We start from the raw sequence: 15,867 nt of genomic DNA, 5'->3' as shown, positions 1-15,867 counted from the left end.
TTACGTAGCCACTTCTACTTGTAGACGAAGGTAATATTCTTTAAGGCATTTTTTTTAAATTACAATTGAAAAATGACATTCACGTAAGGGAGGTGGTAGGTTATTCCAAATTTTTGCTGCAGCATATTTGAAAGAACCTTTAAATCCTACTGTCTTATGTTTAGGAATTAATAGTTTAATCTTCTCATTTTCTCGGACACTCCTATCTTTTCTATTCTCTAGCCAGTCAAGCTTTTGATATAAGTAATTTGGCTTTTTGCTCCGTACAATTTTATGTAAAGATACTGCTAGATGAAGCTTCCTACGTGATTTCATGTTTAAAATATTGTGACAATTAATGAAAGGAGCTACATGTGATCTCTTAGGAACGTCAAAACAAAACCTAGTGCAAGCATTTTGACTCAACCAGGGTAACTCTCACTTTCTCCGACATGAAAGGTCTCAAGCTATATAGAACTTTTAATTTATAAAAAGCATTTTTTATTTTCAGATTTAGATGTTTTATAATAAGCTCCAAACCTTCTCCTCAAAATTGGAGAGGAGGCCTTAGGCCAGCAGTGGGATATTCACAGGCTGTTACTGCACTGTTACTGTAATTCAAATTACGTGAAAGGAGATAACGGGAATAGCTTGGCGTATGTACCGCTTTTAAAAGTTATTACACTAAATATAATACTGAATTGTTTTTCAAACAAAGGCGACACGGATGCCTTAATAAACATTATATTCTAAAACACGAGAAGGCGATCCGTACGTTACGTGTTTTTAATTCTCATTCAAGACAAACATTACATTCAGCTATAAGCAATCACCGCTGAGCTTTCAAGTGCTTAAATTATGTTACAAATTTAGCAATTGAGCACACTCGTGCTCGGTGATAATTACATCATTAGGACACTCGCACGAGCAGCGTGCGGGAATAAGCTGGAAACCCTGATCCAAAAAAGGAGAGGTTTTTGCTCAGCAGTGGGACATTTATCGGATGTTACTATGTTAAACATTACATGATGATGACAATAATCGAAAACATCTCTCACACGACAACACATCACATTCCCTTTGTCTGTCAGTCTGCGCGAGGCAAGAATTTGTTGTATTTAAAATTTATTTTATAATTTTTATATTACATTTTTACAAGTTCTTAACTGCTTAACTTACAAAGTTCGTAGCTCGCGGCAGTCATAACATAGAAAGTTGCATATGATCTTACAAAATTTAAGGTTTTATCAAAACTGTTAAGTTCCAAGTAATACTTTATCGAGTATTTTTTTTTTATAGAATAGGAAGGCGGACGAGCATATGGGCCACCTGATTAATTTTAAAACACCGCAACGAAAATCAGTCTTATATATATTAATTAAAGATCAAATTCGAAATTAAAGGGATATCTACTGTAATTACAATGGTCAATGTTACACAAAAAACAGCTTCCGTGGTGCGCGGCACATTGACGGTGTGAAGAAGTAATTTATATATATAACAATGACATTATTTATGTTCAATAGTGACCATTTACTGCCAGGAGAATCATTTGTTCATCTGAGAATATAAAACAAATAAATATATACTTTAAATTTAAATACTGTCAAAGTAAATATTCAGGATAGAATATACCGTACCCAACCGTACCTAATATAAATATTAAGCTAGCGCTTGACTGTTATCAGACCTGATGAAAGTGATGATACAGTCTAAGGTGGAGCGCGCTTGCCTAGAGGATGTCTATTCACTCTTGACTTGAATTTAATAATTTTGTGTCGAGACATGCATAGCGTGGTGGGCCGAGTGTCAACTCCTACTCGCTCACAATGAGGCGACATTTGCGAACCAATAGAACATTTTACAGGTTGTTGTCTTTACTACTTTTAGCCAATTAACCTTTAGAGTTTTCGGTAGGAGCGTTTGACCTTTGCACTTATCAAAGTTAAAGTACCAAATTGAGTTGTTAAGGTAAACAGCTAACTTGTGTTTCAAAGGTCACTGCCAGGTCTGAAGTTGATCGAGATGAAGATCGTGCCTGCAAGAGAGACCCACAGAGAGCAAAGTGTTTCCCTTTTTTCATGTTAAATACGTGTCCTAAGATTTTCTTTTTACAAAATTTAGCTTTACGGAGCAACTAAACCGATTGAGTTAAAATATTGAACACAGTTTTAGATTCTGGTGACGATACGATCTCGTACTCATTAGTAAATTGTTTTTGGTTTTAGTCCACAAGGCCGTCAATGTTTTTGAAAATGCTGAATAATGATTGAATCGGAAGTGTACGTTTAGTTTTTAAAGCCCCTGCTGCTAGAGCCCGACGGTAAAGGAATTATTATCGTTAGTTTTTAATAAAAATTGTTATTGGTTATTTTTTTATTTTTTTTATATTCGCCGGGAGGGCAAATGACTCTACTCCACCTGATGGTAAGTGGTAGTAGAGTCCAAACGCGACGACGGCCAGTACAGACGGGAAAAACGTTCTGCACTAGCCGCCTTCGCCTTGCCAGCCCGCAAGATGCCTCTTCACGCCTCGTTTGAAGGAACCCGGGTTGTAAGAGGAGGGGAACACGTGAGCTGGTAAGGAATTCCATTTTTTGGAAGTGCGACAAAGAAAGGAGGTTAATGGTGGTTACCATAAACTAAAACTCGTCAGTTTCTATTTATTAGTAAGTCAAGACGTATTTTGCCTTTTCATGACTTGAGTCAGTTGTTTTTATGATTGAAGTGTCTATAATATATTCTAGACTAGGCAATTTATTGCGTGTAAATCCCCGAGTTTTACGAGCACTTTAACTCAACTAACTTCCTCCTACTTTTAGAAGTTTACGAGATAGTACAAGATTCATGTATCTATAGTTGAAATATTCTTGTCCGTTCTCAATAATGGCACTTATGTTTAAATGTCTTTAACTGATAATTGTGTAAATAGCTCTAAAATATTTTAGAAATTTTCGAGAATGTTAAGTCAAATAGTTTTGAAACATTATGTTGTTTTCAAAGCAACGATCGTGTTTGTTATGCCTTCTGACACGAAGGGAGAGACATTTGACCGTCAGATCATTAACCTCTGTCGTGGCTACGTGACGAAGGTTAATCAATTTAGGGTTGTCAGTTTAATAAATAAGTTGCTATGATTTTAACATTATAAACAATATTGATCGCTAAGCGGCGTAGTAGTGAGTTGGAATTACCTACATATCGAAATAACTTCAATACAATCTTTGGATGCACGTCACGTTAACTTAATTATTATTGAATGCGTCATCGTGTGACGCTTTATGGAAAATTTAAATAGAAATAATTAAGAAAACAAAAACGAAACTTTTGTTTTGACATATATTTCGCTATATTTTAAATATCTATGCATTTTCAATGAAACCTATGCATTGTCTAATAATTGAAACAAACCAGAAATTTTTATATAATTTATATTATAAAAAACAGTTGTCACTTACTGTTTTTAATTTCAATTTACCGAAATAAGCGCCGAAAACTAATAAAAAAATTCACAATTTGATATTTAAATCAATCGTAAACCCGCAACATTGAAATAATTTAAAATTTAGATCAATCGTAATCATAACGAGAGCAATATTTTTGTGTTCGATCGAAAAAAAACTTTTCAAATTTTACTGAATTTTATTAATGTTGATAAAGTTTGGCGCGAACAAAGTTTTGCAGACATGTTTATTAAAAATGTTGGTGAATGTGATCTGACTGCGGCGTGTCGATGGAAATATTAGCACGCTGTGATTTGAAAGCTTACACTTGCTTTAATATAACTCTCGAAACTGTAGAATGACGATTGAAAATGTCCCGAATGAGCTCTTTAATTATTTATCATTTAAATTTTTGATTTTCTATATGGTGGTAATTTTATTGACGGTAGGGGCTTTGTGTAAGTCGTATAAGCCGAGATGGCCTAGTGGTTAAAACGCGTGAATCTTAACCATGATCGTGGGTTGAACCCACGAACAAAATTGAATTTGAATGTGCTTAATTTGTGCTTATAATTCATTCCGTGCTTGACGTTGAAAGAAAAAATCGTGAGGAAATTTGTCTAATTACACTGAAATTCTGACACATGTACATGTATATTCCACCATATACCACGCATTGACAAAATAAGAAGAGTAGGCTGTAGCCCCGCAGCGGGACATTCACAACCTGTTACTTACTTTACTTATTTAGGGCTTTGTTTAGGTCTTTCTGGTGGGTGGTATCCCACTCATTATTTATTACCCCGTTAAACATGAATAGCTTGTATTTCTTTAAAGATGAGCTTCTTTAAAGCTTGTTCTGTGATTACAAGAACGAGGGACATACTATATTAGTTCCTGTGGTTACCAATTCATTAACGCTTCAGTCTTTCAAATAATTCAATGAATCAGCGTCTCTGCAAGGACTTGTTATAATTCACACAACATATGTATACATAGTGTATAGTCTTCCCTTTTTTAATTTTTGGGCCTTCTATATAACAAAAATAATATAATTAACAAAACACGCTAAACTGTATCACATTATAACTTACTCGTACATGTGCAAACATTGTATAGTATTGTATGTCGCGTATAGCTTTACAGAAATCGAATAAACTTAATCATCACACAATTATAAATTATAGACTATGAATAAAAAATTGAGAACCTGGCCGATATGTACTTTTGCTTTAACTCAAAGGATCTAATTTCAAAGGATCGTATTACTAATCATTTTCCTACCAGTGGCGTACAAACTTTTATATTGAACTTCACCTTCATGATTTCCGTTGAAAGGAATAAGCGTTTTCTTGTAGAGTGATTTAAATAACAAAATGTAAATACTGGCGGTGATTAAGTTGCCGTTTTATATAACATAGAATTATAATGCACAATCTGTTCACCCCTGTGGTGTTCAAACTGGCTTGTAGTTCGTGTCGATTACTATTATCAGCGATTACAATAACAAATAACAAATATTTTATACTTTAGTGTTTTACTTCCCAAAGATTTATCTCGCTCAACCTTCAAAGTTTCAACTTTAATACACTTATAACTTCGTAAAGGCTTTTACGCTGATTGAGTTTGAATAAACAATGCAATTTCTGACAAAGACATAATATTCCCTAAGAAGAACTATAAAATTGCTCTCACGTTTATTAGTGGAATGCAAACTTTTCACCTTGTAACGAAGTAAAAAGATTTAATCGACTACACCTTAGTATTACCGTTTCATCATAAATATTAATATCAATGCGAAAATGTATTTATTGTTTGTCCTATTTTCAAGCTACGCGACCACGGATTGCCTCAGGGGCGCAGTAGTCACTGGAACGTCAACCCATATGGCAAACTGTGTCGTCATTATATAACATTGATGAAACCTCGGGCACAGCTGCTTATATGATGTCTCAAAAGGAACGAGTTTGAAATCTATGGAGGTAAATTATAAAATATTTAAAAAAATCGCTTCTCGTAAGTTTGTAATATGTGAACCTGTAGGTTATTGTTTAGACACTTGATTAATAACGTTTAGAGATGGCCCAACGAATAGAATACGTTGATTTTATGCAGATATTTCCAGTTCTTATTAGATATATTAATCTGCTTAAATTGTCCCATCGGCGGTGAAGGAAAATATCATGTACCCACGAACCTGGAGTGGTGGAATAAGTTCTAATTCTTTTCTTTGAGAGGAGATGAGACATTTGCCTCGCTATTGGACATGTTCAAAGTGAACTCGTCACTTATAATAGTGAAGTTGCAGAATGTTCTAGAAACTTCTCGTTTATTATTTATTATACCGCGGGTTGAGGATACAAGACTCAAATTCTTGAATAAACGATCCGAACAGCTCAGACGGTGTTCAATCTACATATTTATGAAATGCAATCGTTTGATCGTATTCGGCGCTTATAGGGATAGTGTTTTTTGTGTTAAGAATTATTTTTGAAAAGAAACTTCTTCAACCTCGTCCGGTACGTTCTATCGAACATTATATGTTCATTTCAGTGTATATATATCCTACCCATTAATTTATCGTAATTCTTAATTTCAACATAGCATTGACTTTATACATAATAAAAAAATCGCTGTTTTTCTTGATCAGGCTTCGTCATATATCAGTAACATTATTTTTAATAGGACATTATTATACATGCTGTTACTTCCTTAATCTTCTTAGTCTTATTATTATTACTCGAAGTAGTAGTGGTCATGGATTATCTGGTAGGTTGGTTGCAGGTTTTGAGAGACTTCTCCATCTCCTCCTATTCGTTACATTGTGTGTACATTCAGCAAGGGGACACCTCGTAGTCAGTTCAATGAGGTTTGTCTATATCGTCAGTGCTCGGCCGCGAGGTCGTTGATGTTCTACTATTTTTATCAAATATTTACAAACTGCATAACGACGTGTGCGCTAGTGTGAAAGGTAATGTCTAACAACCCACAGCGAGATGTGCCATGTCTGTTACAACTGCGATAAGATATGTTATATGAAAACGATCAATCACTTATTACATACGACCGTGATACCTGCAACCTGATACGTGATAATATATACAAGGCTGTTGACATCGCGTGTCGTTGTGTTCGAGTGTAGGTGCTATCATACTTGTAACGTTTGCTATCAATTATTAGATAAAGTTCGTTATTATAATTAATAAGTCTTTGATTAAATTCTACTTAAACATCGTAAATTATGAGTTAAAGATCTAGTACATTGCTTTTCTCTCAGAATATTTGAAAATTTAATTAACATAAGCATGATGATGTCCCCCCGACGGATTTCGGCCATGCCGGCCATTCTCTAGGGAGACTAGCCAACTTCGCAGGACATATTGTAGTGCACAGGTGTGTGTGCTAACACAGGTGTACTCTCCATTCCCTTATTATCAAAATGCAATGGGATGGCTAATCCGTAGCGGCTTTACTCGGTAAGCAGTGCCAACTTTCAAACCCCTAGCCTCAAAAACTTGTTACCAATAACTAAAATTGATATATCTTCTAATGTAGTATTTACATTTTTCCTTCAGCTGTTTCCATAAATAATGTATTTAATTTACTTGAGTAATATATTAATAAATAAATATTTTGGTTTCATAATTATTACGTTTAAGTATTTAATTGGAGAGCTATAACTTTTTACACGCTTTAGATTAAAATAATACAGTTTCTGAATGCCGAGACTCAGTCTTCGAGCTCAGTACGTACTCTTGACACACTAAGCCTAGACCAGTGGTGGGGAAAGGTCTTTTAGAGTCTTTTTGATATCTGACGACCGCGGATCGAGGGTTTTAAATACTGCGCTGCAAATTCATTCATTATAGTAAAAAGAAAAATATTTTTAGCGTTAAGTGTTTTATAGTGGTTATGAGTACGTAAAATGTATGTAAAATATAAATGAATATTTTTAGACGTATTTTAAAATGATATATTACGCTACATGAAATGCGGTGATATGATATTATGCGTGTCGTTGGGGATGCCCCCCTCCCCCTAGGTAAGATAGTATACTCTCCAGTCTAATAAATCCATCCAGCAGCTACTTCAAAATGTAGAATATAGTCTCTGCCGATATATATGGGTTCTCAGAGATTAGTCGCAAATGATATGTCCAAGTTTAATATTTACCATCGAGTTCGCGGGAGCAACGGCTACTTACTCGACGCTCGTCGTCGACTCGTACTTATAAAACAAACAAACTCAACTAAAACTGATCGCTATAGAACTCTGAAGTTTCATAAGCTGTGGTTTGTTTTCCCTGCACCGCAATCACTGACGTATCTTTTTTGGGAGATGGAACACGGTTTTTTTGGGAGATGTCATTCATAGATTTACATTGTAACAAGAGATGTTTATATTTCAAATAAAAATATTACTGCAAGTAATATATACTAACCAACTATGAAGTAAAAAACTCATCTAAGTAATTTAACTGTGATATTAAAAAGCCGAGATAGCGTCGTGCTTAGAACGCGTGAATCTTAACCGATGATCGTGGGTTTAAACCCGGGCAAGCACCACTGAATTTTCATGTGCTTGTGTTTATAATTCATCTCGTGCTTGACGGTGAAGGAAAACATCGTGAGGAAACCTGCATGTGTCTAATTTCATTGAAATTCTGCCACATGTGTATTCTACCAAGTCGCATTGGAGCAGCGTGGTGGAATAAGCTCCAAGCCATCTCCTCAAAAGGGAGAGGAGGCCTTAGTCCAGCAGTGGGACATTAATAGGCTGTTACTTTTTTTTTTTTTTATATATTCGCCGGGAGGGCAAATGACTCTACTCCACCTGATGGTAAGTGGTAGTAGAGTCCAAACGCGACGACGGCCAGTACAGACGGAAAAAACGTTCTGCACTAGCCGCCTTCGCCTTGCCGGCCCGCAAGATGCCTTTTCACGCCTCGTTTGAAGGAACCCGGGTTGTAAGAGGAGGGGAACACGTGAGCTGGTAAGGAATTCAATTTTTTGGAAGTGCGACAAAGAAAGGAATTGCCAAATTTCTTTGTTCGCGATGGAATTGATGGCACAGTTAGGCGGTGACATCGAGAACCAGCTCGCGTGGACTTAAGAAGGAAGGGGGAAGCAGGAATTAGAGAGAATAATTCCTCAGAGCATTCGCCGTGATACAGTCGATAGAAAGCGCTCAGTGCTGCTATCTCACGACGCAATTGTAAAGGTTCAAGGGTGTTTGCGACCTTTACGTCGCCAATAATGCGTACGGCACGTCGCTGCAACCGGCCCAAGGCCTCAAGTAGGTACTTAGCGGAGCCATCCCAAAGGTGCGAGCAATATTCCACGCAAGACCGTACCTGTGTTTTGTACAGCAGGCACAGTTGATGTGGCATGAAAAAGCGCCGCACCTTGTTCAGAACTCCGAGTTTCCGTGAAGCTGTTTTTATAACAGCCTCGATGTAATCCCTTGGACTAAGGTCGCAACAAACGTCAATCCCCAGCATGGCGATTTTGCTTTGCATCACCAGCGGAGTACCACAGAGGGAGGGAAGAGGGGAAAATGTTGACTTTTTCGCCGTGAGAGCGCATACCTGTGTTTTCTTGGCATTAAACTCAACAAGATTATCAGAGCCCCATTTGGCGATGAGCTCTAAAGTCCTATCGAGTTCAATGACAAGATCCCTCCGCCTCTCCTCAATTTCCGCTCGCCCAGCCACTGCGCGTCCGTGGTATCCACCATGCACTGTACTATCTTTACTATCTTACTACTTTTACTGTACTGTATTAAAAATTAGTCAACAAAAAAAAATCATTGAAATATTATGGCGATGTTTATGTAAACAATGCTGTAGGAAATCTATAAATAAGCTTGTCAGCCAAAGTTTGTCAGGAAATCGATATTAAAAAAGAGAACAAACGTTATAATATAAGGTGCATCGCAAAAGTGACCGATGAAATTAAGCGATGAGTAAATTCGACCAACTTGAACGTTGCTTAAGCCGCCTGAAAAACTTCTAGAAACGATTTAAACTTCCCCTCTTTTGTTTTGCATTTTATTTGTGCAAAAGTACACTTAAAGTAATCCGGTTTCAGCAGGTATTTCTTTAAATGACAAAGCCTTTGTACGAACTATAAAAGGTGCGGCTCGTTTGAATAACGTTGATGAACGCATAAAAGTTAAGTACGATTCGTAATGATAAATCACAATTGATGTTTACTTTCTTATTTACTTAATTTTTATAAGCTGGTGTTATATAAGGTGCTTATTTCTTTGCTTATAATATGTTAACTCGTTTGCTTTTTAAATACAATAAATGTTTGTTAAATGAAATGAATACAGTTGGCAAACCTTATTGAGACTGTAGCGCGGGTTTGGTTTGTATTCTAATGTAACAATTGTTACTATTCAATCTTTTCAATATATAAAAATGAATAGATCTTTGTATGTTTGTCCTTTATGCGCATGTTCTTTATCGGATGAATGTCTCATCGGCGGTGAGTGGTTCTGTGCAGGAAAGTGAAAGTTTGTAGCTCAAAAAAAAAGAAAAATATATCTGTCCTTCAATATGAACGTTTGATGTGGCATAAAGCTGAGATCTGAACGTCCTGACTTACGTACTGAGACATAAATTTAAACATTAGAAAAGTTAAATATTTAAAAAAAATATTATTTTCATTTTTATTTTCAAAACATAATCTATTTAAGGAGGTTCTTGCGAGCATTGAATCGTCATGTAACAGGATTATATTTAATGTAGAGCTACCATCGGTTCGGAGTGTATGTAGATTCTACCGAGAATAACTAGCATGCAACTCAGTATTTTCTATATCCGTAACAGCCTGTGAATGTTCCACTGCTGGGCTAAAGGCCTCCGCACCTCTTTTTGAGGAGAAGGTTTGGAGCTTATTCCACCACGCTGCTCCAATGCGGGTTGGTGGAATACACATGTGGCAGAATTTCAGTGAAATTAGACACATGCAGGTTTCCTCACGATGTTTTCCTTCACCGTCAAGCACGAGATGAATTATAATCACAAATTAAGCACATGAAAATTCAGTGGTGCTTGCCCGGGTTTGAACCCACGATCATCGGTTAAGATTCACGCGTTCTTACCACTAGGCCATCTCGGCTTTTTCCTATATAGTATAATTAAATTTATATATCTTGTCTTAAAATCAACAAACTGACTCCTATAGTTTCAGGACTTTATGTCCTGTCCTATCTCGACTAATTCGATCTGGCTGCAGTAAGTTTCCACTTACTTTGCTATACAAATCCTTTAGATATACAGCACTTACAGATTTTCAGGGGAGTTATTTATTTATATTTACTCGTCATCAACAGCGTTACAGAAATAGTTGTACAGTTATTACTCGTTTCTAAAGTAAGGCCACATATGATTACAATTTTATAATACGAAGCTTGAGAAAAAAATTAAAGTAAAGAAATAGTATAAATATTAATATTAAGAGTAAAAAAAATCATTCTTGCTTAATATTAACGCGAGAAAATCGTATGTGTGCATGCTATATATATATATGATTGATATGATATTAATTACGATAAACGATGAGCATTTTCAATTTAATTATTTAATGTTCAGTTAGTTAGCTTTAATCCGAAGGCGAAATTAGTATTCCGTTGTTATCACAGCTCGCCGTCCCGCGAAGATGTAACAACCTAAACTGCGGCGTATGTTACGTTACTCTTTAATTTTACATTTTTATCCTTAGTGAACCATTTTTGTATAGAAAATATTTTATGATCGTTCTTATTCAATAACGCATAGCATAGCAGAATAGCATTTACATTAAGGTTTTCGAATCAAAATATGTTAGCTTATTATATATAATTGAAAATGACTGTATAATCATTTTCAATTATTATTATTATATGTTCCAGACTCACTTATATTATTTTATCGAGGCACATTCAACGATAAATTATAATGCAAGTGAAACCGGAGCATTTTTTAATAATAATAATCTAACTTCCTTTCGTGCATGCTTATATGCAAGCAGAAAATACATAATATGAAGACCATTCGTTAGAGTAATGAAATCACTTTACAATGCGAAGCGGTCTTCCGTTTTAATTTTGCTGATGTTAGGGTTATAATGCGACGCTGGCTCGTCTCGTGTCGAATATAAACTTGAATTTCGAATATTTGTTTAAATTATTTAAAACAATAATTTTTTTATTAAAATGTATGACTTGGAGAAGAAATTCAATATAAAATAATGGTATCCTGACAATTACAAAAATATTACAAGCAATCAATTGCTTAAATCGCTTTCCAAATCCATCCATCTTACGACATTGTTTTTCTGTTTAATTACTCGAATTATTAGTTTTCTTACTCGAACAAGACCAACCGGGTTTCATTCATTCACCAGTGAGCCAGTCAGCCAGCCTTTCCTAATGTGCCCGTACTTATGAGCAAAAGTGACCACTTACCGTCAGGTGGCACATTTACTTATTTAAGAGGTCAATGAATCACAAATTGAAAAAATCCAAACGGAGAGAAAATGTCGAGGACACGTGGCGTTGTCGATTCTTCGAAGCACTTCCGAGGCGCGTCGTAAAAACTCGTCGAGGCGTTGTCGGTGCACGAAATTTGCACGTTTTTATCAGCCGTTAAGAAAATAGTGCACGCTTCTAGTAAGAATTGTCTTTTTCGTCTTCCATTAAGCAATATAGCTTAAATAAATTATATTGAATATTTTTGCTGTTTTTGTTTTTATTAATTTTAATATAAATTGAATAGCGTTAAAGGTTACTTAACAAACAATTCCCGAACCCATGGGTCACACTTGACTCTTAGTTGTTATTCAACTACTACTGGTGGTAGGGCTTTGTGCAAGCTCGTCTGGGTAGGTACCACCCACTCATCAGATATTCTACCGCAAAACAGCAATACTTGATATTGTTGTGTTCCGGTTTGAAGGGTGAGTGAGCCAGTGTAATTACAGGCACAAGGGACATAAAATCTTAGTTCCCAAGGTTGGTGGCGCATCGGATATGTAAGCGATGGTTGACATTTCTTACAATGCCAATGTCTAAGAGCGTTGGTGACCACTTACCATCAGGTGGCCCATATGCTCGTCCGCCTTCCTATTCTATAAAAAAAAAAAAAAAACTGTGTGTCTGATGCATGGATGGGAAAGTTGTTAAGACGTACATGTAAGTAATAAGTAAATGTTTCAAATATAAATGAAATTAAGAACTAACAAATATATTTTATAAATGATACATACATACATAAGAACTGATAACTGATCTGAAATTGTCGTCAAAATATTGTCTATCTCATATTGTTAACAACAATAATAGTTGATTAAATTTTGTGTAATTTCTGGGAAATCAGATCTTAACAAAAAATAAAACTAAATAAACTGCTATGTTGTTCATACTCCCAAATATATCTTTAAACTTTCATGAAGCTCATCGCAGTGAATACAACCAGTGCAGCATTAGGTAGGAGCACGGCAGCATCCGCCGACTGACAAGACGTATGAAGTCATTAGCGAGAGCTCTCACGGTGCCGGAAATTTTTTGCTTGTAGAACTTATCTAAGGATTAATGACCGCTAAGGAAAATCTTTTGCTTATTGAGAAATTCTCGTTTGTGATGTTTAAATATATGCTTCATATCTATGTTTAAGTATTTTTTTTATAAAATGCCGAACGTGCTTCAAGCTAATATTTTTAAGTTATATTTTTTAAATATTACTTTAGGGATAAAATTATAAATACCCGATAAATATTTTTTTTTTTTTTTTATAGAATAGGAAGGCGGACGAGCATATGGGCCACCTGATGGTAAGTGATCACCAACGCTCTTAGACATTGGCATTGTAAGAAATGTCAACCATCGCTTACATATCCAATGCGCCACCAACCTTGGGAACTAAGATTTTATGTCCCTTGTGCCTGTAATTACACTGGCTCACTCACCCTTCAAACCGGAACACAACAATATCAAGTATTGCTGTTTTGCGGTAGAATATCTGATGAGTGGGTGGTACCTACCCAGACGAGCTTGCACAAAGCCCTACCACCAGTTCAAATATAAAGTAGATAATAGATAACTAAAGGTGAGAAGACGGCGAATACAATACCTTGAACTAAAGCGCTAATCGCGGGGTGAGACTGGGCTGGCATCCATAAGTTGTCATGTTCACGTTATGTGTTTATTCAACGCGTGCACAGCGGTGAATGAAAACATCGTGATGTAAGTTACATGTAGGATGAAACACACATGTAACCACCGGCAATCGACGGTGACACAGCGTGACGATAATTAACAACGGTGTTACGTTATTTGTCGTAATACGTATGTACGTAATATAATATTTGTATATCATTTTGTAGATATGTAATGGAAGTCGTACCTGCTTGTTTCACGGCTTTTTATCAGTGTTCCACGCCAACGGTTATTAGTTTATTTGACACAATTAACTCTTTAAATTACAGTTCAAAATTGCCTTATTATATAAAATAACAAAATATATTTCTATATTAGTATTACAATTAAAAATACCTTGCAAATCCAATATATCGTTAAATTGTACTGAAGCTGAAGTTTCTTCGGCTCGTTTCTGACAAATGTTCATAGTATTTATTTTCTTTGTTGTGGTAACGAGTTTCGTTTCTAGAACATTTCTGTAACTGGATATAAAACCAGCAGGAGACCTCTGCTATTCTCTAATACAAAAATACATCCTGAAAATGTACAAAAAATAATCACGAACACTTTTAAATGTTTTATTCGAACAAAACGAGATTTTAAGCTATTTATGAGTTCTGTTCTACTTCAAATAACGGATATTAGTAATAAGAAATTATTTTATTGTGTTTTTACAGCTCATTAGCAAAGTACCTCTTGCAGCTTCATCTACACTATCGGCGGAGGGATCGACATCCATGTTAGATAAATATTTGATTCTGTGTCTGATGAGTTTTTGTAATGGTCGGTATTGTTTATAGATTGCAAACACGATGTTTATTTAAGTTTTATTGTTATGTGTATATTATCAATAGGTAATGAGTTTGTAGTCTACACTATACAGTTTAAGAGACATCATGCCTTGTGAATTAAACGATTGCCTCTAGGCTATTGCTTATATCGAAAATTTTAAACGATTGAGAAAAAAGACGCCAAGTTTATTTCCAATTTATCTCAGGTCTGATGTCCACTTTTAGGTACAGTAGTATTTAATTAGTAGACTATTGATACTTAAGATTGATGCCTAAATATTAAAAATTCCATTTTTGGTATCAAATTACAACAACGTAAATAGCAATTGGTTAAGAGAATGGGATGAGCACTTAGGCTCTCCCTAGCTGGAGCACAGCGCTATGTTTTTTTCCTTTTTTATATTCATCCTTTTTCGAATTCAATTTGCAGTGAAATTTTGGCATTCCGTTTTCTACCTTTTTGGAATCTGCTGATATTCAAATTCTTTAAAAAAATGCTTTACAAATATTTACTTGAATATTAGAGTATTGTGAATATTAACAGAAGATGGTGGGTTCGAATTCGGGCAAGCACAATTGAATTTTCTACTAGTTTATATTTAATTATAATTCGTCTCGTGCTGGGCGGCGAAGAAAACTATCTTGAGCAAACATGCATGTGTTTATGTAGATTCAAATCTCTTCCTCAAAAGGAGAAGTGGCCTTAGCTCAATAGGAAATTTACTCAAGACTATTTACTTTTGCTCAGTTTTGGGACATTTTTGGGCAGTAACTATTTACGTTTAATTGTAATTTTTGAATCGATTCACTTTGTTTTCATAAACAAAAAAGTCAATTACTATAAATATTTATAATTAGGAATGTGTTGTTAAAACATTATAAAATATAATTTAACATGACCAGTAATAGTTTCGCCTGCGGAAATGTGTTTTCCAAATATATCGGTTAATATGCCTTGATTAAGGTCTTAAAATATTAAAGCATATGCCTTGTATTATCTGGGTCTTGCAGATTATTACAATATATGTAATATAGTAAAAATCTACACGCTAGTGTACCCTGGGGCGAAATAACGCTTAACGCGTGTTAAAACACCAAGAGCAGCTTTCCCTAAATTCAAACTACTTGCCATATTTCGTCAGCTTGTGTAAGCTGTTTTGAGAGCCAACAGAAATATAAGAAAAAAGGCAGCAAGGTAGAAATAAATTGAGATAACCAGCGACGTCGCGCTATATAATAACTCAAGTAAATGTACTATATTTTTGCAGCTTACTCATCATAAGCATATTTTATTATACTATGTGACGACCGTCTACCCTAGTAGTCGTGGTTTGCCTTTCAAACTACAGCTCGCTATATAATAACTATGAATAAGGCAAAGTCTCAAGGGGATGTTTTAATTGCCTAATTTGCTACCAAAACTTTTTATAATTTTCTTGGATGTTTGATAAATGTATCCAATGTGTAGA

General features: G+C 35.3%; 2 protein-coding genes across 2 annotated transcripts in view; both read left to right on the top strand.

The window, feature by feature from the left end:
• Positions 1-15,867, top strand: part of LOC126770698 (uncharacterized) — a 234,614-nt gene that overhangs the window by 16,610 nt on the left and 202,137 nt on the right. The gene's annotated exons all lie outside the window — the stretch shown is intronic.
• LOC126770703 (uncharacterized) overlaps positions 12,312-15,867 on the top strand; it is a 55,525-nt gene continuing 51,969 nt past the window's right edge. The window contains exon 1 of the mRNA XM_050490215.1: positions 12,312-12,367. The gene's annotated coding sequence lies outside the window, so the exon portion shown is untranslated. The remainder of the gene's footprint in view (positions 12,368-15,867) is intronic.

This window comes from Nymphalis io, chromosome 9, assembly GCF_905147045.1.
Source record: "Nymphalis io chromosome 9, ilAglIoxx1.1, whole genome shotgun sequence".
Taxonomy (NCBI): Eukaryota; Metazoa; Arthropoda; class Insecta; order Lepidoptera; family Nymphalidae; genus Nymphalis; species Nymphalis io.
The sequence above is the reverse complement of the archived record's forward strand: the minus strand, read 5'-3'. Positions and strand labels throughout refer to the sequence as shown.